The sequence below is a fragment of the Rhipicephalus microplus genome, chromosome 7 (genome assembly GCF_043290135.1).
Source record: "Rhipicephalus microplus isolate Deutch F79 chromosome 7, USDA_Rmic, whole genome shotgun sequence".
NCBI lineage: Eukaryota > Metazoa > Arthropoda > Arachnida > Ixodida > Ixodidae > Rhipicephalus > Rhipicephalus microplus.
Window position 1 is genome coordinate 110,845,848 of NC_134706.1, and position 23,055 is coordinate 110,868,902.

A 23,055-nucleotide genomic window follows, 5' to 3' on the forward strand; every position below is an offset into this window, starting at 1 on the left:
CAATGCCGCCCCTGGCGCTTCACCATTGTTATTATGCTCCGTAGATCATTGTCTAACTGCTGACTGTAGCGTTTTACTGACGTCACTCTACCCCAGACAGACAAATCAGCCCTTGAAAGACGCTGCCTTTCAGCGGATAGTGTGCGTTGGAGCTCTGAACGTGCAGCCCGCTTGGCTTGTGAGTACCATACACGGGGCCTACTTGGCGCCAATGGGAGACATGAGACCTTGCGACACAACCATCAATTATTAGACAGGAACAAAACATTCCTTTAATCATCTTCGCATTTAAACGAGTGCTAATGTGTGATCTGAATTGTCTGAAGTTTTCTTAGTCACTTGTGCTAAAGGTATGCTTTATTTAAAGTTGTTGGGAGCCACCTATCGTGCTTTGTAAAAATACACGTTGTGTGAAGCGCAGGAACAGGTCAGCTAAATGTTGCAGTCATAATATATTTGAGCACAGAAGGATGAGACACAAGAAGACAAGACTAAAATTGTGCTTTCCACTTCTTGTGTCGCGTTTTTTTTTTTCCAGCTCAAATCTATTCCAGTATGAGCGAAAACACCGAGCACAACATTTAATTGCCGTAACCGGCAAGATTAGTTCACAGATAGAATGCATAGTTCTATACTTTTTTGGAGATTATATATTTATAGAAAGGACTGTGGTCACTCTCTTGGAAGCTGCTCGTGCTCGCGGATGGATGTCAAACAGTAGATATGGCATGTTATTTGCCAATAGCCAAAATAAAAAAAAAACGTTTAGATTTGGTAAGCTTCTAGCGCAAAGGCACCGGCTTGTTCCGGCGTCCCATTTCATAGTCTGCTAATTCGGTGATCACAATAGCGCCAACAGGATGCTCAACGAGGCACAACGAATGCGTGTAGTTACAGGCACTCAACGTCATAAAACATGTTGCAAAAAGTTTAAACCATAACATCCCTTCATGAGCGCTTTATTCCGGATGAAAAAAGGGAGATGGCTCTTAAAATAGTCCTGCAGCACATTTTCAAGGAACCATAGAATGACTTCTCTAGACATGTTTATTTCCTCATGAGTAGACCCCCTCCCCGAACGTATTAGGATACAAATCCAAGGTACTAATTAAGTATCTTAGCCTCTCTAATGGCAATGTACATCCGATACGACAGAGTCTTTTTGTTTGGACACAGGTTAGCCCAGAACAAGAACCTCATATACAGAAGTGAACGGTGCATTTGCCAATTAATATATTAAAACACATGCTACGCACGGAACTCCTTGTGTCACTGCTTCACTACCTGAAAGGGCACTTGCCTCGTGCATGACACCATTGAGCAGTTGCAATGTGTTTTGTAATGGCATTTTAATGGTGAAAATATGAATGACGTCGACAATTCGGGAAGTAAATTACGATTGAATTTCTTTATTTCAAGAGATTTCCTCAATGCATGATGAGAACAAGTTGACAGAAAACCTTTCAGCAATGCTTGCTTTGCCATTTTTTTCGTACATGATAATATAAAATGATTGAGAACGAGAAAAAAATGCAAAGTTTTTCGTGAGAATAATGGTAAGTTGCAGTTTTCATCTTTGTCCACGAAAACCGTATGGCATTCTTGCACCTCGAGGGAGACAGATTAATATTTGGTTGCTCTGTTGGTAAGGTGTGCAAGTACAGTTGTTGCCACATGTGTCACCCGCACGTAGGCCCCAGCACTGGTCGAAGAAAAAGAAGAATGCGTATAGCAAACGTTAGGCAGTAAGAAGTGGTGCAGGCCTCTTTATTCTATGCGAAAAAAAGCAACCAAATGAAACATATATTTGGCATAAATTCCCCTATAAACACTCTTAGAGACTGTATAGATGCAGTAAACATACTCCATTATTTTTACCCTGTTTTAGTCTTCTACTAAACGAAGATCACTGCCGATGGTCTCACTTTTTACATATTCTGTGGAAGCTGGTTTCAGCTATCCCTGCGCACTTCGTCGATTCGTCAATGTGTAAATTGCTGTCTTCCTCAGCTGCGTTTCTCATCCTGCGATCACCATTACCTTGCTCTTACTATCCATCCGTTGTTTGTCCAACGCATTACGTGTTAAGCTTATGCCCATTTCTTTCGCTTGGCGTCAAGTTGAATATCTACCATTCTTGTTGGCTCCCTGACCCATGTGGCCGTTCTCCGATCACCTATTGTCACTCTTTTGTTTTTTTTTTGCTGCACACTGCGTGGTGATAAACTGTTTATTTTGTAGCCTTGTTATCCACCATTTTTCAGCCCCAATAGCAAGAGATGGGGAGATGATGTGATTTGGGACTTTCCTGTTTAATCAAGTGGCAGATTTCCTGACATTATATGAGAATGCCTGCTAAAAGCGCTTTGACCCGTTCTTATCTTGCGGTGCTTTGTCTTTTCGTGATTAGACTCTGCAATTACTACTTGTCCTATACTCTATCTTGCAACTACTCCGTGGCACTGCCAAAGCTACGTTGAGTGCAAAGTCGGTATCTTTGCACAGCACATATATAGCACCGAGCATGATTGTTTCAATATCTACAAGGTACGAGAGTTTTACAGTGAAAGCCGTTATAAGATCAAAACTCGGGCCACGAAAAGTTGTTCACCGCCACTGAGCTACGCTGGTGCTTGGGACTTGTTAGCAAACATAGCACCAAAGACACAGTGGGGCTCGAGCCAGAGTCCGCTAGGTGCCAGCCCAGTATTCTGCCACTGAGCTATGGTGGTGCTTGCGACATGTTGGCAAACCTGCCTTAGGCAGGTTTGATGTCGGGAAAGGAGTCGCGTTAATACGACTTATAAAGCATTCTAAAACAGCGAAAGGACAACCAGTCGTCGCACAATGCGAATAGCATTACGAGTGGGCCGTCGAATGCTCTAACCCATTACAAAAGCTTGTTTTTGTTCCCCTATTAACTGTGGCGCATACCCAGTTTAGTGAATTCTTCACCGTCGTCAGCCACTGCATGAGCAATGGACAGTTAAAAATAACCTGCAAGTCGGCTTTCCTGAAAGGCTTGTTTTTTAACAAAAACTCGTTCACAGGCTGCTTTTCTCGCTCATTCTGCAGCGAAGGCACGTGGGCATGCGAGTACCACAAAATGTCACCTCTCCGAATTCCAGCGATGGCACGCGAGCACGCGACTACAACACAATGAGCGAGAAAAGCAGTCTGTGAACGAAAGTTTTTGGTTGGAAAACAAACCTTACAGGAAAGCCACCTTGCAGATTGTTTCAAACCGTTCATTGGCACGAAATTCCTTGCAACTGTTTAGTGGATATCACGCTTCGCAGAACAGAAAAAAAAAATAGCATAGCGAATGGCAGCCTACTACCCAAAAATTTATTACGAATGTCCTAGTGGGTATCAAGCAAGTGTACTTGCAGTAGTTACCCAATGAGTGTTTCAAAAAGACTCTGAAAGGCCGCTCTTCTAACTTTCGCTGTGACTGTGCTGCGCCTGCCGCGCAGGCCTGGTGTTTTTTAGCTAAAACATGACACACTACAGGAATATGTGTTATGTTAGGCCCTTTACGAATGCGCTTCATATTTCCTAAAATATTACATGCGGGTAACCCTATTAGCCACACTAAGTGCGGTGACGTATATCAACATGACAGTCCCCATAGAGCCCCGACTATACTCTTCCATTGGAATTCGTGCTTCTGACGCACTCTGCCCGGAGAGCAAGAAATAAGGGGTGTAAACTTTTAATCACTTCGGGTTCTATAACGCTGAGAGTAAAGCATGATGTTTCTATTCTTGTTACTGCTTAGATAGCTGGTTTGTTTTGAGTATGGCCTAAGAATATTTTAAGTTAAGACTCTGCGGCCGGCGCCAGCGTCCAGATCGTGTTCGCAACCGGGGCTGTTTACTTTTGGCTGTGACAGATGACGCTAACGAATGGCAGGTTTTAGGATCCGAAGACCCAAGAGGTGCTCGTGGAACGTGCGAGGACAGCGGCCCGCGCCGATGAAACTGCGGACTAAGAATCCCACTCAGCGATCTTCTCAACCTCCACTTCGGTCACTCGCAACGACGGCTGCATGGTATAATGTGAAAAACTTCATTGGGTACAGAAGGGCAACCGTGGGTGGACACGAACCACACTCATGTCGGAACTACCGGGCGAATCCCATCAGCCATACTTTGCGCCCTTTTAATCCGACATGTAGACATCAAACTGATGAAGTGCTTATGAGACACTAAAAGCGAGCGCACTACCTAAAGCCTTGTATTTTGTGCAGTACTGGTGCGCGACTATGCATATTTTTATCTTCGTCCGTCTTTCCAAGACGGAGGAAGAAAAAAAATAATTGTTATGAAAAAGAATCAACTACAGCGAGCAGGTCCAGAAGAGCGTGCTGTGCTCTTACACTTCTCGAATGGAATAGTAAGAATGATGCGCTAAAATAAGGCCTCAACAATTGCTTTATTCTGCCATAAACTCATGTGGCACAGTGTAGACTATATCAAACTATAAAGCATGACGTACAATACAAAGGAGCCAGCCGTCTTCGAAGAAGTTTCCTGGTTATTTGCGGCATGGTCAGGTATTTTGCCCACCCCAGGAAAATCTTAGGCACACCATCCGAAAAGAGCGTGTATTTTTCGGTTGTGCTACAGGACGTTTCCCTTTAATTCAGTATGATATATATCAGAGATCGCCTGTTTCGGGAAATACTTCGCGCATACGTGGTCAGTAGGTGCCGAGACTGGTTTCTCTCGGAATCGCCCCTCACCCCTTATCTTAGCGCTCTTAATCTCGTGGTGTCTTAAAAAAGAACACACTCCATCAAAAATATACACCCCAGCTTGCAGGTCGGGTAAAACACCTTTTGCCCATTTTGAAGCGCAGATAGCGACAAGGCTGATAACGTGTACTTGAAGTCATGCAACGTCGCGGTATACGTGCACTCATTCACGAAGCATGAATCAGCGAAACAAATGCACTGACAGGGCCCACAAGCACAGGACAACCTGTTTCTAATTCCTGAAATGCTAAGCGTGCGAAGCTTTCTGGAAGATCTTCTATTAGGCGTGCAATTGAGAATGAGCCCCCTCTTAAACTTCTGCCCCCCCCCCCCCCCCCAGCCTGTTGCGCCATTACAACTCGGGCGATGGAAACTGATAGATATGTGGGGTTTAACGTCCCAAAACCACCATATGATTATGAAAGACGCCGTAGTGGAGGGCTCCGGAAATTTCGACCACCTGGGGTTCTTTAACGTGCATCCAAATCTGAGCACACGGGCCTACAACATTTCCGCCTCCATCGGAAATGCAGCCGCCGCAGCCGGGATTCGAACCCGCGACCTGCGGGGGCGATGGAAACTACCTGTCGCTCAAAGTTATCAGTGAACACGATCTTCCCGTGCACTTTCCTTGAGCGGAGCGGTAAGTGCCCGTGCATAAATTATTTTACCATAGTTCTGATGCTGCAAGGACTACCGACGGGATGTCGAGCGGTGCAAGTGATTTCACAGCAACTAAGTTGGTGACACCACAGCAGTAGCGCGGGTCATGCTTTGAAGATGCGAAATACTTTGAATGTTTATGTTCTTTTCTGTACCAATAAATTTCTGTTCTACTAAAAAACAGTACGTGATGACCGCTGAAAGTCCGCGGACTGAATACGCGGAACGCTTAAGGTGAAACATTCAGTATTTTTCAAAAGAAGCATGCTTAGCAGAGCTAAAAGCGTATCGTGCTGTAGAAAGGAGCCTGGTGAAAAGGGCAATATAACCCTTTTCACTTAAGCCTTCCTGGGTGCCGTCATAGTCTTCTATGGGCTGTTGTTTTATTCTGTGACATCCCGAGATTGCACAGCGGAGCTGTCACGTAAGCTTTTGTACTCCAGTGCAACAGCCCAGAAAGGAGGAAATTCGTGTCTCCGTAAAACAGGTCTATAAAAACCACTATGCCAAAAACCGTATTCCTCACAAGCGCCAGTGCACCAGCTCTGTAAAAATGGGTTTCTGAACAGCAAACAAACGCTAAGGTGGCGTTCACTAAGCGCTTTTTTGCATTGGCGAACAACATTTTCAGCTTCCATAATAGCGGAAGGTAGTGCCGAGATGGAGTATAGGTATGCATAATCTTCCATACACAACTGTGACCAATTTCCAGTTCGGAACTCTACGTCAAAGCATTGTTGTGTGCCTTATATATTTACTGCTGTCATTAGAGAGTTAAGTTTAGCGTTAGCGTGATAGCGTAGGTTAAGGGAAGGGCGTTACCGTGCAGCAAACGTTCATTGTGGGCAGCGTCTTGTAGTTTAGCGGGATAGCATTTTGTGGTTTACGTGCCCGAGTTGGGACGGTGGCGCCACCTATTAGATGGTTAATAAGTTAAACAGTGAAAATCAAAAGAAAACGAGAATGTTTGCCTACGCCACCACGCGAAGCATTGTTAGAAGTTTATTTTAGTAATAATAAAACTAAATAAATATGAACCAGATACGAAACGCGAAAACATCTATGTTGCCATTTTGTTTACATCGATCTTGTTGCTAGGCCTAGATGCGTTCCAAATGGGAAGCTATCTAAAAAAATACGCCAGCTTCTCCGTAGTACCCGGTCATCGAAGCTAACTGAAGGCAAGCGAAGCCACTTTGAGCAGTCGTTTGTTGCGAACAAGGTGAATCTTTCAACAACTACACCAAAGTCACTTCGAAGCAGGCGTCCGAGAGCGCCGCCATGTTTACGTACGTACACTACGTACACCTACGCTACCACGGTAACGTGAAGCCCCAGGACCTATTTATTTCTGAGAAAGCAATAAGGTTCTTTAAGAAATGTGCCTCTAATTATGCAAGGACGCTTGGTTTGACGAAAATACAAAGTGTTCACTATTATATCAAATAGATCCGTCTCTCCGATATTCACCTAATCAAAAGATCGTTAGACCATTTGACACACCATTGCTCCGTGTAAGATTAGGTGTTTCACACACACCTCATGAGGTGTGCCCTTCGTATGCGGCATAAGAAGTGCACTTGTTATGCCGCATAAAAAGAACGTCCCCGCACTGCGGTCACTGTGATCACTTCGATGCATCAGAGCAGCATATTCTTATCGAATGTCCGCTATATGATCAACTACGCGCTGAACTGATGGATCGCTTAGACCGACTCGACAGACGACCATTTACGATTAGAAAAATTCTTGGAGTGTTGCCATATTCCGACAATCAAAGGCACGCAATGAGCACCCTCCATGATTTTTAAATGAACACAAATCTAATGAACTGTCTTTAATTCATACTATACCTTGCCGCTATTTGTACGGACTTAATCTGCAATGTGACCCTAATATACGAACTGGACTATGACCATACATACAGAGCTCATTCATCTTTTACAAGTCCTATAATGTATATAGTATGTACATAGTGGTTTTGATAAGTTTTTCCTATTTTATTCTTAATTTTTCTTGTTTGTGTGCTTCAGTTTTGATAAGTTTTTTCCTATTTCATTCTTAATTTTTCTTGTTTGTGTGCTTCTCCTGCACATTACTGCCATTATGTTGGGATAGAAGGCTCTAGCGTAGCCTGAGTTCTCATATTCTGCTAATTATAAGGAATAAATACCAACAAAGGTAGGCAGGAACGTACAGAAATAAACACACTAAATAGGATGAAAAAAAGCAGAAGTCAATACAATAGCAGGAACAAGTGAATGAACAGAAACAAGAAAAGATAGAGAAGCTAGCAGAAAGAAAAAGAGAAAAATAAAGAAAGGAGTAGCAATAAAGGCAGAACAAAGTAAAAACAAAATAAATAGAGACGCAAAGAAACAAAAAAAGCTAGAGGAAAAGACAGAAGCAACAGAAAGAAAAAAAGGAAGCAAGAAGGAAAGAGAGAAAGAAATAAAAAGAAAGAAAGAAGTAAGTAGGAGAAACGAGAAAGGTCACAGTCGCACTGTTGCTTTAGCCTTGGTGCCACTAGTACGAAATTTCATTTTTTTTGTGAACACGAGCTAACAAGAAAGAATATTTAGGCTAAGGCTATCTCATTCCTCGGTTCAACGTGCGTCAGCACTTTATCATTTACCATAAGTGAAAAAAAGCTCTCTTCTGAGAAAATAGACTTTTTGGGCATCATACGCCATGTGACGCCTATCCTTGGGCGTCACGTGGCGCCCAACGTTAAGCGTCATAAAAGATATGAAAAAGCAAGCGTGTTATAAAAAAAAAAAAGATACGGCAGGCCTGCGCGGAAGGCGCAGCATAGTCACAGCAAAAACTGGAAGAGCGGCCTTTCACAGCCTTTTTAAACACTCATTGGTTAACTACTGCAAGCACACTTGCTGGGTACCCACTAGGGCAATAACGATAAATTTTTGGGGTAGTAGGCCGGAATTCGCCGGAATTTTAGGCCGGAATTTTCGTCATACTTCTGAGAAGCGTGCTATCTGCTAAACACTTGCAAGGAATTTTGTGCCAATTATTCATGCAGTGGCTGACGACGACAAGGAATTATGGCTGAAGTGGGTATGCGCCAAAGTGAATAGGGGAACAAGAACAAGCTTTTGTAATGAGTTGGACCATTGGACGACCCACTAATTACACTATTCGCTTTGTGCGACGACTGGTTGTTCTTTCGCTGTATTAAAACGCATTATAAGTTGTATTAACACGATTGATTTCCCGACATAGAGCCTGCCTAATGCATGTTTGCCAACAAGTGTTAATCACCAGCGTGGATTTGTGGTAGAATACTGCGCTGGCACCCAGCGGAACCGGATTCGAACCCCACTGTGACATCGGTGCTAGTTTTTTTTTTCTAATTTCGTGCGATGTGGTGATGGACACTTGCGGCGGTGGCGGCGGCGAAGAACTGAGCGTGACCGGAGTTGTAATCTCATAACAGCTTTTGCTGTAATAAACAATATTTTGTAACTTAGCGCCTGTGTTGTGTGCCCTCTTTTGGTGTCTCCGTTAAATCAGCGCTATTTGGCTTCATTGACTCTTAGGTTTTATTTTTTCTTGTTTAACGACCCTATAGTCCAGGAAGTTCCACATTGCAATATGCCTTGTTTATTTCGGAACTGCTTTCTATCGCAATTATATTTTATTCTCTATCAAATAACATAATATTGGTTTCCAATGAATCAAAAAAATGTATATTGGAAGGCAGAGGGGCTGATATGAGCAAGCCAGCTTGTACGTCCCTGCTTAGCAGCTTTTTACATGCAAACAGCTTTTTAATATCCATCTTCCTGCAATCCTTGTCTAATCCAGTAATCATGATTTGCAATTTGTCCAATGAGTTACTCAGCAATGCAATATTATCAGCAATGCAATATTTGTTGTTGTATGTGTGTGATGATTGAATTATTGTATGCTGTGTGATGTTTGGCTTGATTGCCTTACTGCCTGTACCATTCCTGCTTGGGCTCCATGCCTGCAGTATCTTGTAAATAAATAAATAAATAAAATAAAAGACAAGTTACTGAGGTTCTCTCCAAGAACTGATATCTCTAACTCTCCTCATTCTAGGCCAATGTAAGTACGCTGTAAGCATGCTGTAAATAGACATGGGAAGGTCGTGTTTTCTTGCCTTACACCCGTCTTTATTAGTATTCTGTTGCTTTCTTTATGAAGCACTACGGTAGCAGTCGATCAGCTGTAGACTTCTTTCAGGATGTTTATATATGCTTCGTCGACGCCCTGATTTCGCAGTGTTGACATGGCTGCTGACATCGATACTAAATTAAATGCCTTCTCGTAATGTATGACGAATATGGGGGAAAACCACGCTCCGGCATTCAAAGGCGCCAAATGAAAGATACGCAAATCCGAGCAACTACGGGAAAGGAGTGTGTATTTCCTTGAAGTTTTCTTCTTCGTCGTCGTTCTCAGTCCTGCGATGCGCGCACTATTCGCGCGGGAGGTTCAAACAATTTACAACATGCTATGCATAGCAGTTGCATCTATTCTGATCATTTCTTCATCACCTGAATGATAGTGTGAATGAGGTAAATTGTTGAGTAGCCTGTACAAAATCATGCTTGATCCTTTGGTTGATTGAATATAATGTCGTCTTATTTATGTTTTTAATTACCCTTGTAAAAAAGCTTGTACACAACGAAGAGCGAGCTGATCGGCATGCAATTACTGATGTTCTTGTCGTACAGTTTCTTATGGATTAAAGGGCCCCTGAAAGCGAGAGCGTTGTTTGCGAGTTTTTTTTTCAGTAATTTGTAGCTTTGCGTCTGATAATGCCGGAATTATAATGTAATTGCCATAACGCATCGTGTGGTTAATGCTAGCGGCATTAATTAAGAACAGTTTTGCATCAGTTCTGAACGCCCGCCTAAATGCCATAAAAAATTAGCGCCCCATTGTGGAGCAGCGTCTGAGACTACGTGCGCTCAAGCTGCGGCGACGCTGAAACGCACCGTTATAAAATAGGGGGACTCGCGGGTGGTGCAGCATGAAACGATGTGAGGCTTTGAGCCCCTCGAAAAGAAAAAGAAAAGCATCCCTGGCGTATGCAGCCTAAACTACCCGACAACAGAGTGAGAGGGGTCACGAACAACAGTCCTCTCCGGGTGCCAATCGGGGTATTGTGCACGCCCCGCAAATGTTTTTGACCTCAATGACGTCAGAAGGAGATTCCTTGTCTGCGCGAAACCGCTGAAAATGTCGATTGTACCTGAATATTCGGAGGAGCACGCAGCCTTATTTTAAAACCAAAATAAATTATAATGTAGGGGACGCTCGCCACTAATAATCAGTCAAAAGTGGGCCCGCATGCAGGACTATCAAACCACACAAGAATATCACGTTTCCAAATTTGGTGTCAGGGGTCTTTCAAGAGTTTGTTAGCATCCTTCCCGAATTCTGGTACTCTTCCTGTGAAGAAACTCTTCGTGTATAAGGTGACCAGTTTTTCTAACACAATTTTTCACCATCTTTCAGGAGGTCCGTTGTTATCTTATCCTTACCAGCAGCTTTGCCTATTCGCATTCCTTCTAGGGTTTACCGGACTTTTGTTATTGCGTCTTCTGTCTCCCAGCCTTACACACTTCTTTATTATATTTTGCCGCTTTCATTAGGAAGGGCTACTATGGCGATGGATATGCTGTATAGATGGTGCACTCGATAATGCAAGTTATCACGGAATTGTGCTTGTGCTCCTACTAAAGCTTCATGTATAAACCGTTTATGTTGCTTGATGTGAAGAATCAGGTGGCGGATAGGGTGCGCGGGTAGATTGGTTTTAATTAAAGGCTATTTTGCGTGCTTTCGATGCACTCAGTGTGAGAAGTATGCAAACAGTTCCGTCTTCGGCTGTTGTTAGAGGTAAAAAGAAGAGAGTTATTTGTGTATCACAATTTGAACTTCTTCGATGGTTTCAATTTTCTCATTTGAACCAAGTAGCTGTCTCCGTAAATTAAAAAGTTAACATAGCTTGTCAAATTACTGAGGTAAGAAATGCGGGTGTTTATCTCAATTTCACTGTCTGTACATGAAGATATAATATAGAAAGAGTAAGAGAATGAATGAGTTTCCTATTTCTGTTTATTTTAAGAATGCATCTGTCGGTACGTTTATTACGCGGTAGAATAGATAAAATTTATGCTTACGTTAGTCATGCAAGCTTCTTTAAGCCCCATACCAACGGCAGGCGGAACTCCGCAACTGTGAGAAAGAAAATGATTCAGATATGCAGTCAGATGAGCACCCCCTGTACCGAAATTAAGCGGTACACCTCCCACTCATGAGCCACTGCCACTTTCATAAAGCACAGTGTTAAGTAATGGCAGAATGTTCTCATTATTACCACAGTCACTTCGAAATCTCGAGCTAGTTCCTCAGAGACTTCCCAGTTATAGCTTCTTAATGGCTTACAACTTACACCTTTTTCAAAAAGCCTGTACTTTCTAGATTTCGTAATATTTTATGCATTCTGTCTGATGAATGTTTACTATTTTTTAGAGCTATACGAAAAGCAAGACTTTGGGTTTGAATCGAATTTTAATGGTGAAGTTTGAGAGCAAATTGAGTCAAACAATTGTCAAATATTTTGTGAATATTTTTCGAGTAGTTCCACACGCAATTAGAGAAAAAAGTTGAACAGCATTTTTAAGCATGCTGTTACGAGACAGCAACAGAATAGATTTTTTTGGCGAGGTTGGTGAAGCAGTGAATGTGTGCTGTTCTCCACTTGTCTCATCGAAAATGAGGCAATAGAGAAACAGCATTGTGCTTATGCACATTATTTGGTGCAACCAATGTGACGTTTAAACACACTGAATGGGAAAGCCAAAGATGCTATTTCCTCAGCCTCTTCTCGTACTTCCATAATTGCGGAAGCCCGAATAACATGGCTGACAAAAACACGCTCTTTGCTTCTTAGACTTCAGCGTATAAGAACATCTCAAAATTTTAATGGTAAATTACCAATGGTAATTACCAGGTACAAGAAATAAGACATTACCATCATGAAGCTCTAGCACGAGGGCATGATATTATATATCAATGGCTGCCTGGACATATCGGTATTACCGGAAATCAATTAGCCGATGATGCAGCCCGCTCAGCTCATGAAGAAACCCGTGTAGTCCCGATTCCTCTATCAAGGAATGATGCAGCAAGACAACTTTACCTGCTGGCTCGAGATCTCACACGCACGTTCTGGTCGTCTACCAGCTTCCAAAGGTGTCAATTTTATGAACTGGATCCTTCGCTCAAGCTAAAGCTACCATCACAACTTTCCCGCTCCGATGCGACACTGTTATGCCGCCTTTGGTTGGGTGTTGCATTTACAAAGGTGTACTCCTTTCGCATTGGTATGGCAGACACTCCTACATGTGACTACTGCGGAGCTGAAGAGACCATCGAACACGTCCTGTGCAGTTGCGCTTGCTACGACACACAGCGATGCCAGCTCCGGATGGTTTTGAATCGACTTGACCCCGGACCATTTTATGTGCAGAAGATACTAGGATCTTGGGCATCTGCCTCAGTTGCGCAGAAAGCAACAAAAGCACTGCTACTTTACCTCAAGTCAACAAACCGGAGCGACCGCCTGTAGACTGTGTGTGCTCCCCGAGTGTGATCGTGATTGTGTGTACCTTTCCATCTTTCTGCAACCTCTTTTCTCCCTTTTATCCCTTCCCCAGTGCAGGGTAGCAAACCGGATGTGCGTCTGGTTAACCTCCCTGCCTTTCCTTGCATCTTTATCTCTCTCTTAATGGTAAATAATCTCGGCGTCAGATTTTTCGGGCTTCCAGTTTAGAGTCTAGAACGGCATTAATTAACCTTCAAATTCGCCACTTATAACATTTCTATTTATGACCCAGTGTCAATCGATGCATTAGCAGCCTTAGCAGAGTCGAAAAGGCAGATTTGCCGCAATTTGAGAGTGTGATGGGGTGAACATATAAGTAAGTATGAAGCGGCCTCTTCCGATCGGACGTTGGCAGTATTTGTCTTCGGGAAGCTGGGAATCGAATAAAATGTCAAACATTAATAAAAACTAGAGCCGAAATTTAGAGTGGTCCGACGCTGCTTACGTCTTGATAAACGACTCAACTCTGTATGTGGCTGTGGCTCTGGTGATGCATATTCTTCCCGCCAGCTTCTGGAGTGTAACGCCTATGTAGTGAAGATGGTGCCATCTGTTCCGCCAGTAATAAAACAGTGCACTGCTGTAAAACTACAGGAAGTGGAAGATGAAAACTAGGGATAAAAACATCCGTTAACAAACCTTGTGCCCTCGAACCAACGCTTCGACAAGTGGACTTATATTCAAGACTAGAACGCCTTGAAGAAGACCATTCCACTTGTGGAAACTTCATCTCCAACTGAAACCTCCTACAACACATTTTGCGCGCTGTATTTCTGTGTAACAGGTTGCTTGTGTGTTAATTTAGGTTCATTTCTATGAAGGCGTTGTGCTTGCTTCATTAAAGAAAATTTTCACCATCTTGTGTGATATATAGAGTTGAATGATTTCAGTGAAATATAGAGTAGGAAATGAAACATGGCATCCAGAGAAAGGCAGTAGGAAGTGCCTACTTATACTCATAGATTGCTAAACTTGGTGTAATGATTCATTGAACAGAATTATCGGTTAGAGAAATGCAGGCTATTTTAAAATATCTTCGAATAGAAGCACTACGTACCCTAAAAATGCCCATAAGACTTTACTTGTGCTATCGAGAGTAGTGACCACTGCGCTTCCTTGGCCCAAAAATATCCGCCAGAGTCCTTGAAGGACTTTAGTTCATCCAGAGCTTGCACTCAATGCTTTGGCAAAGCGGGAGAAAAATGCTTTTATACTAGTAGTACCATAGAGAAATATACTATATAAAGGGCGGCCACACGAGCCTTTTCGCAGCCCAGCAAGAAAGGGCTTGACCAACTGCTAGATGGCGTACCCACGCTCGCTTCTACTCGTTTCTCAAGACATGTAATAGACGCCTCAGGAGGACAATCAATACACAAGTTTGCCTTCAAATTTTTGCAAAGAAATATTTTATTGATTTGTACAATTTCTCATATCCGCTTTAAATTGTGTTCCGATGAGAACATTTAATGCTTTACCACAAATATCAGTAAAGTAAGGAGGAATCAAAAAAGAAAGAGAGAGACGTAAAGACTGAGAGACGGTTAGAGAAGTTCACAGATGGTGCCCTGATTGGCGAGCGGTCATCGAATAGAGGACATCGGGGACGGGGAAATCGTCAGTCATGAAATCCGCCAGGCGTCCCCACAACTATAGTGTATCGCTCATGGACCACACAGGTACGCGCAATTGAACACTGCTTGCGATGTACACGTCATTGTGCCATGGTGTTGATCTCTCATAAACAAAAGGAATGTTTGTAGTTGAACGTGCATATCGATGTTACATCGCAATATAGGGCACCATGTTACATCTACCAGGGCCGTCGTTGTAATATAGGCCACCATGTTACATCTACCAGAGCAGTCATCCTGGCTGGTAAACGCGCGTTGGGCTGCAGGCTACTCATTTTTATAAAAAAAAAAGTTGTCCATCCCCCTCGCAATGTATGCTTCAAAGCAATACTGGCGGCAACGCGTCAGGAGTAATGAAGTTACCGGTAACCTGTTACTTTTTTCTGCAACTTAGTTACGTACTCGTTCCTTTTTCGGAATTGTAAGCGGTAGCGCGGTGCCACGTCACTCGTTACTTTTTAATGACATTTTGCTCGCCCCCTTACACAAAATTAGCTTGCCTTTTATAGAGCCTTTTATGCCGACCTGCCCCGATGTTCTCGTGTTGCCACGACAGACTGGTCTCAGACCATCAAGTGTTGACAAAGCGACCGTACGTGTGGTTTTTTGTTCAACAGGGAAAACTGCAGTGGGGCGAAAAGCGTCAGATTTGCCTAAATGGGGTGGCAATAGTTCCGGCTACTTTGCTACCATTAATAATTGCTGGCGTAGAATGTCCCAAAAGCATGATGTAAATATGAGTGACGCCGTATCGGTAGACTCATGAAATTTTGACCACTTCGGGTTTCTTAACATACGCCTAAGCCAGCCAATGGGCCTCAAGCATGCACGCCTCGATCAACAACGTAGCTGCTGCTGCTGATATATTTTTTTAGGGTAATGCAGGGCGGCAAACCACTTCTTATTCTTCAGCCTACCGATGAACGTATCCGGTTACGTTTTTCGGTAACGCATACAACACTGCTTCAAAAGAAGACACAACGCACCTTCTTGCCTGATGACTCACATAACGTTTTCACAGTGGGTAGAATGTACTATTTTTTTTCTTTGCTGCAGTGCTGTATAGGCCGACTGTTAGTCAGTGCCATGCGAACAACAAAGTAGTATCGCCATAAAAAAACATACACTCCGTCGTTCTCTTTTTAGTCTGTTTTCCTCTTTGAACACGTTTTGTCCGGCGTGGAAGGCAAGAAATGTGCTCGTTGACAAAACGAGCACAGAGGTCGAAAGAGAGAATAAAAGCTAGAAATAGAAGCAATGAGAAAGAAAGAAACATAAAGAAACAGAGGAAGGATATAAAAATAGAAAAATAGAAAGAGAAAGAGAGAAATAGCGACGTGGAAAGAAACAAACACAACTAAATAAAAAGCAGCACGCAGCACAGAAACAAAAAGAGCGAAGAGAGTGCAGCTAAATCTAGCCACGATCTTCTATTTTTCTTTAATTTGTGTTATTTTCCGTCATTCTCGCAAAGGCGTCTGTGGCAACAAGAAGATTTTTCTCTTACCAGACCCCTTCCGAGGAGACGTGACCGGAACAAGGGTCTCATTCCGGGACTTCAGCCATGACCCAGCCATGCCAGCGACCAGGACAGATGCCTGATTCATCCTACACGCCATCGAAACGACCAGACCAACGAACGGGCGAACTCAACTGTGGCGACACCATTGAACCTACAACTGATGATGACGCATCCACAATACTGGGACTCGACGAGAAGGTATATGATTGGTCGGACATGGAGGACGGCAACTTCAAGATGGTAAGACACCGCAAAAGCAGAACTGTGGGTATTCCGGTGATTATATCACCTGTAGATAGCGAAAAAGACTTATGACAAGTGAACCCTATTGCTCTACATCCTGCGGTGACATCAGTCATTGACGCTGAACTAGTTGGGAATTATTTAACTGCTCCAGGTTTGCTACTACTTCACGTGGCCACTGAAAATCAAGTAAACGCGCTTTTCAGGTGTGGCAAGCTGTGGGAAGTAGCAGTTAGTGCTAGTCTTCATAATGCCTACCTGCGAAACACCTGCTTTATCAGAGGTGTTCCGAAGTGGTACACAGAGGCGGATCTTCTCGGATGCACGAAACCCCAAGGCGTGATTCACGTCAGAAAGATTGTTAGAAGAGAAGTTTCTCCTACGAATGAGTGGAAAGTTAGACCCACGGACGCGGTGGCACTTGTGTTTACTCCAAACACCGATCGACCTCTGCTTATTAACCTTGACTTCACTCGACATGACTCCGATGAATACACAGAGCCACCACCAAGGTGCTTTAAATGCCAACGTTCCGGTGACGTGGCGAAATTCTACAAAGGAGAGCTGCGATGCCAACGCTGTGGAGGTCCACATGACTTCAAAACTTGCAAGGCGGACTTTAAATGCGCAAACTGCAATAGTGACTATCCCGCCAGTTATAGTGGGTGCCCATTCTGAGTGAGTGCGCTGCATAGACGAAAGGCCTTTCTTACGGGGCCTAAACCAACTGAACCAACTACTGCCCGGTCAGTTGCTCAATCACCTGAGGATTTTCCTCTATCGGGAAAAGAAACAATATCAACTAGTCCAAAGAATGTACGTGAGGCGCAACCAGAAGAGTGCTTCCTGAAAACACCGGGAAATACGAGTCAAGCAAAACGAGGAGCCATGCCAACTAAGTCTACTCAGAACATTTCTACACAAGCTACCTATGACAGAATACTGAGACAAGAATCTGAGCAGAAGACAAATGGACATGAATAAAATATCCACGACACTGCGTAAATTGTTCGTGTTCTGTTTGCCGCTCTACGTTCTCACCTAGCAACAGTGCCACCAGGTACTGCGAAGACCATGCTTCAGGCCGTGCTGGCTCTAGAATCAGTGCTGCTTGGTTGTTTGTGGAACAACCAGCAGTAGGATGCCGAAGGCCAAGCCTCAGTGCATGTTAAATCGCCGAAAAGTGCCTTTCATGATGCAGTGGAATCGTGCTGGTATTTTTTCTCGCATGAATGAACTACACCTGTTTTTGAGAGAATATCAAATTCTGATCTTAGCTCTATCGGAGGCCGGATTACCGAGACAAAGATCAATCACTGGATACGTCACTCACAAGAACCTCACCATAACGACTTCCCCAAATGAAAGTCCCGCTGTGTATATACGAAGAGAGATACCACACGAGCACTTAATGTGGTGGACTTGTGCACAGATGATATAGAAGTTGAAGAGTGAGAAAAACACTGACATAGATCGAGAGAGAATGACAGAAGTGGTGATAAATCGAGATGAAAATGCAGAAAAAGACATAGTTTCGCCGCAAGGGTGAAGCGATGAATGACACAACTTGGATGACTCTCACGTTGAGAACGGCAATCAAATCGAAACGCTCAGCACGATTCTCACGCACAAATGACGCATGAAAACAGCACACATAGGAAGAGAGCGAACTAACAACGTTTACCACTCGACACGTAACGCGCTGTTTAAACAAAAACGACGCACGAAACGTAAAACTTGGCAGAACCTACGTACTGTGGGAATCAATAATATGCGAAGCACGAATGAGGAAGGTTGATATGTCAATTTAAAATGAGCCCAACATTGCTAGTAGGACGTAAATTATGCCATACATGACTTCCCTGCCACAATTATCATGTTTGTAGGTGTCATTTACGTTCGTCGCCTCTTCGCGTCAAGTAATACCAAATTTTGTATATGTGGAGCTGCGACGATGTCTGCAAGCATGCTATGAGCGTATCATGTATTGATGTTTAAAATGCCACTCATATGGTTATTATCATGCTTAGACGTGTCATTTACCTTCGTCATCGATTCACGTCACGTGATACCAAATTTTGTATATGTAGAGCTAGCGAAACGGCCGCGAGCGCGCTATGAGCGTAGTATGCAGTCACGTTCTACATACACGCATGTGATAATTAATATGTTTGGACATGTCATTTGCTTTCGTCATCTGTTCACGTCATGCGATATCAAATTCGGTATATGTCGAACTAGCGAAGCGGCTGTGAGCGCGCTAAGAGCGTAGCATGTAGTCATGTTTTTCATCACACGCAAGCCATGATTATCATACTTGGACGTACCATATATGTTCGTCGTTTATTCGCGTGACGTAATACCAAATTCGGCATATGTGAAGCCAGAGAAAGGGCTGGTTGCGCAACATGAGCGTGGTATGTTGTCATGTTGTTACATGAAACTAATGTCATGAATATAATGTTTGCACCAGCCATACAATTCGACGTCACCGAATTTCGTATATGTAAAACTAAAGAAATGGCCACGAACGTATCATAGGCGTGGCATGTAGTCATGTTCTTAGTGATGCAGTCTCATGATTATTGTGTTTGCACCAGTCCTGGACCTTCGTCATCCATTCACGTTTTGTAGTACCAAATTCGCTCTACGTGAAGCTCACGAAATGACCGCGAGCGCACCATGAGCGTGGCATGTAATCATGATTAGTCTTAAGATGAAAGTCACGACATGCATGTCATTATTTTCACGTTCTGTCACTTACGTTCGCCACGCATCATGTCATATCATACCACTTTTTCAATATGTCATGTGAAAAAAACCACCACAAGAGGAGCAAGACCATGAAATGTAAGTTATGGCATTCATCAAATACGTGTCATGATTTTTCTGGTATGACTAGTCAATTACACTCGTAATACAGCCATGTTATGCATACCAATTTTAGTATCGATACAATTATTGAGACGGGCAGGAAAGCTAAAAGTCGTAGGCGGCTAGATAGATAGATAGATAGATAGATAGATAGATAGATAGATAGATAGATAGATAGATAGACTCAAGGTCACCGAAGTTCACTAAGAAATGCTTCGCATTTATCAACAGGTACAGGTGAGTGCAAACTTACTAGTGTCCCAGTTGTCATACCTCGCTGTGCATGAAATGCGTGCTCTTTTCGCAAATGGGGCCTTCGCAGAGACCGAAGTGACCTTTGTGGGCCAGGCAACTGACGCAATCGTTCCATTGAAAGCCGGAGGCAAACGATTCTCCTCACCAAAGGATAAGCACGCATCGGCGCATCGCGACGAGCTGGGCGCCGAGCGCGGCCGGCTTTTTTTCTTTCTCGAGTGTTGATATATATGAATACGTATACGTATACGGTGAATGATGGTGGTGGTGGCGGTGACGGCAAAAACCAGCCAGACTGTTCATATATTAGATATTACAATTAAAGTAAAAAGAGAATGATACAGAGCAAGAAAAAAAACAGAAAAATAAAGTGAGACAAGGCCACCCAGCTTCGCACTCCCTTCAGGCTTGGTGCCGCCATTGAGAAGGTACCCAATTTTTTTAATGGTAAAAGGCTAATTATTTAGAAGAGTTACTTACAGTGCGATGCTGCTGAAGGCTTTCAGTAAAAGAAGATATAGAATAATAGCCTTCATGTTTACCGATCGCTCGGAGATATAGAGCCACACTTTTTGCCTATGGTACTCAGAAACTGCATCACTCGGGTTTTATATATGTGCATAGGGACAAACAGCTTTTCGGAGTCCTTTTGTTGCTGAAAGAAGACGTGGCACCTAGTTAATTTCTCAAATATAATCACATGTGTACGGTACAAACCATCCCACAGATGCGCGATCACGTGGCCATTATTATTGCGAATATAGAAAAGAAAGTCACATTAACCATTGGCTAAATATTGACATTCATTCTCGCTTTAGGTGTGGATTGTTCCTGGCTGATTCTGTTTGTGGTTTGTGCGGCAGCAAAGCGGACTCCCAACACCGGTCGCTGCAACAAATCAACTTTCTGTTTAGTAATTTCAGAAAGGTTATTGCAGAATGGTGTTAAGCACATGTTTAAATTCCTAAGGATTTTCAGCGTTAACCGTGATTTTCCACATACTGCTTTATTGCACGCTCTAGCATGGTGGATCAATGTGCCTGCGTACTGTATACAAGTCTGCACATGGTTCCATATTTTCATTTGGCAAAAGTGACTTGATTTTAATGTTTCACAGCCGTTGTGCCACGCGTGAAATTCTGCCTAATACTGTAGAACTGACGCGTAAGACATGTAACCACTGCCTGGGGCACACCCAGCCGCAATATCTGGAAACGCTCCTAAATGTTTTAGACTTTACTATAATGCTACTCTCCCAACGTGAATGTCACTTCATTGTAAAAAACTAACAATTCAATCAGTCAGTACCACTTAAAACAAGAGATTGCGACACAACACGAGTCCACACCACTTAAAACAATATGCAAAACTTCAATAAAATTCAACCAGTACCTTTTTTGTGGTCCTTAAAGCGTTACTGAACTAGTGGTGGGATGCGAGGTACATGAATTCAGTTTCGCTTCAGAATAGATTCGAGACTCTAAACGAGGAAACCGACTTGAGCGTTGACACAATGAACAATAACCTTGCTAGTGAAACGGGGTTTTTTGGCGAAAATAGCACTTGCACAACAGGTCTATCGATACTGAGAGCGGGCGGCGACAACCAACACAGGTATCACAGCGTTGGGGACACCTGCTCGCGCTCCGCTTTTCTGGCTAAAGAGATGGCCTGCTATGGCGTATTGTTCAGCTTCCTCCTTGCAACACCCCGGCGACAGAGGGAAGCCATCCTGGCGAGTCATAGTAATGGTAGAAGGAATGGCTCGTGATGAGGCTTAAGGCGACTGATGGGAACTATCTCGCGACCAATGCAGCGCCTGTTTCGTGATGGTTCGACTGGCTCGATCACTTATGTTCTGTGAGAGCGACGTGTCACGGCGCGGTAAGGACCGTGATACTTTAGGAAAAACTTTTAGGACAGGCAAGGAGAGTGGAACGGCTGTCGGAGCCAGACGAGCGAGCCTACGGCGAAACTCTGGACTTGCTGTTAGCGGTCATTGCATTCCTTTTCGAGGAGTTGTCGGTCCACTGTGAATGAATGGGCGAACTGGTGATTGACTTCAGCATGCCGCACAATTTCCGAAATAAGACTGTATTCGCAAGCGTCCGGGCGATACGACAAAATTGTATCAAGAGTGGTTCATGAATAACGGCTCTATAGTAGAAAAAAAAAGCGAAAGGCCTGTTGCTGACTGCGTGGCGGTATTATATGCATAGGTTACAAACGGTATCACGACATCCCAGTTTGACTAGCAAGAATTTCGCGATCATGTCTCCCAGCGTTCGATTGAAGCGCTCCGTTACGTTGGTCTGCGGGTGGTAGGATGTAGAGGTGTGGTGAACCGTACGGCATGCGCGAAGGAGTTCTTGAAGAACCTCGAATAAGAACACGTGCCCTCTATCAATGAGTAGTTCGCGTGGAGCACTGTGATTAAGGACGAATCGTAGTAAGATCAGTTTGACTACGATTGATTGATTGATATGTGGGGTTTAACATCCAAAAACCACCATATGATTTCTAGAGACACTGTAGCGCAGGGCTCCGGAAACTTCGACCACCTGGGGTTCTTTAACGTGCACCCAAATCTGAGCACACGGGCCTACAACATTTCCGCCTCCATCAGAAATACAGCTGCCACAGCCGGGATTCGATCCTGCGACTTGCGGGTCAGCAGCCGAGTACCTTAGCCACTAGACCACCGTGGCGGGGCTTCATCTGAGAAAGTATAACTGGTGCATGCACGCGGTGACTATAGCGTCACGTGGAACTGGAATACTTGACTGACTGGCAAAAATTGATAAGGCATGCGCAGAACAAATTGATGATGATTCGCTACATGTTTATCTGCTATGCTGAAACTTGGATGGGCTTTATTTTTTTTCACCTCAACAGGCAAGTAACGTCAAGAACTTGGCTTGTGCCATGAGTTAACAAAAAGGGTGGGAAAGGAATTTTTATAAACTAAAATCCCGAATCCCTTCTTGGAATATTGTATCCCACCTATTTTGCTATCGAGAAACCCAGTGGTACTGTCCCAGCATCATTCCTGAATGTTGCATTAATGTGGCGCTGGACACTGGGACGCTGGCACGCTTCAGTGCACGAGGCACACAGGACGCGGTCACGCTGCACTCTGGAGTATCCGTTATCGTCAAAAATCCTCATTTTAAATTGTTTTTAAATACTTTGGTGACGCGCAATTCGTAATTAAGGCTGACGCACGAGCGCAGCGAAAACAATAAAGAAAAAATTGAGAGAAGTTACTATGCCGGAGCTGAACCTACCACTTCATCGCAGTGCATATCCTGTGTTGGACACGCTGCCCACTACACCGTACCTGAGAGACGATAATCGACAGAATTTTTCTTCATCTTAAAACTAGTTCATGTAACTACTATTTTGAGTTTGTTGTTTAGAAACGCGGAGTTTACTCTCTTCG

The 23,055-nt window shown here is 43.6% G+C and overlaps 1 long non-coding RNA gene across 1 annotated transcript; it reads right to left on the reverse strand.

Moving 5' to 3' along the window:
* Positions 1-1,389: 1,389 nt before the first annotated feature.
* Positions 1,390-21,090, reverse strand: LOC142767042 (uncharacterized). Its single transcript, XR_012884724.1, has 4 exons — positions 21,006-21,090; positions 20,094-20,268; positions 11,599-11,653; positions 1,390-1,702 (listed from the first exon to the last, which is right to left on the reverse strand). It is a non-coding gene; the product is annotated as an uncharacterized LOC142767042 (long non-coding RNA).
* Positions 21,091-23,055: the final 1,965 nt, after the last annotated feature.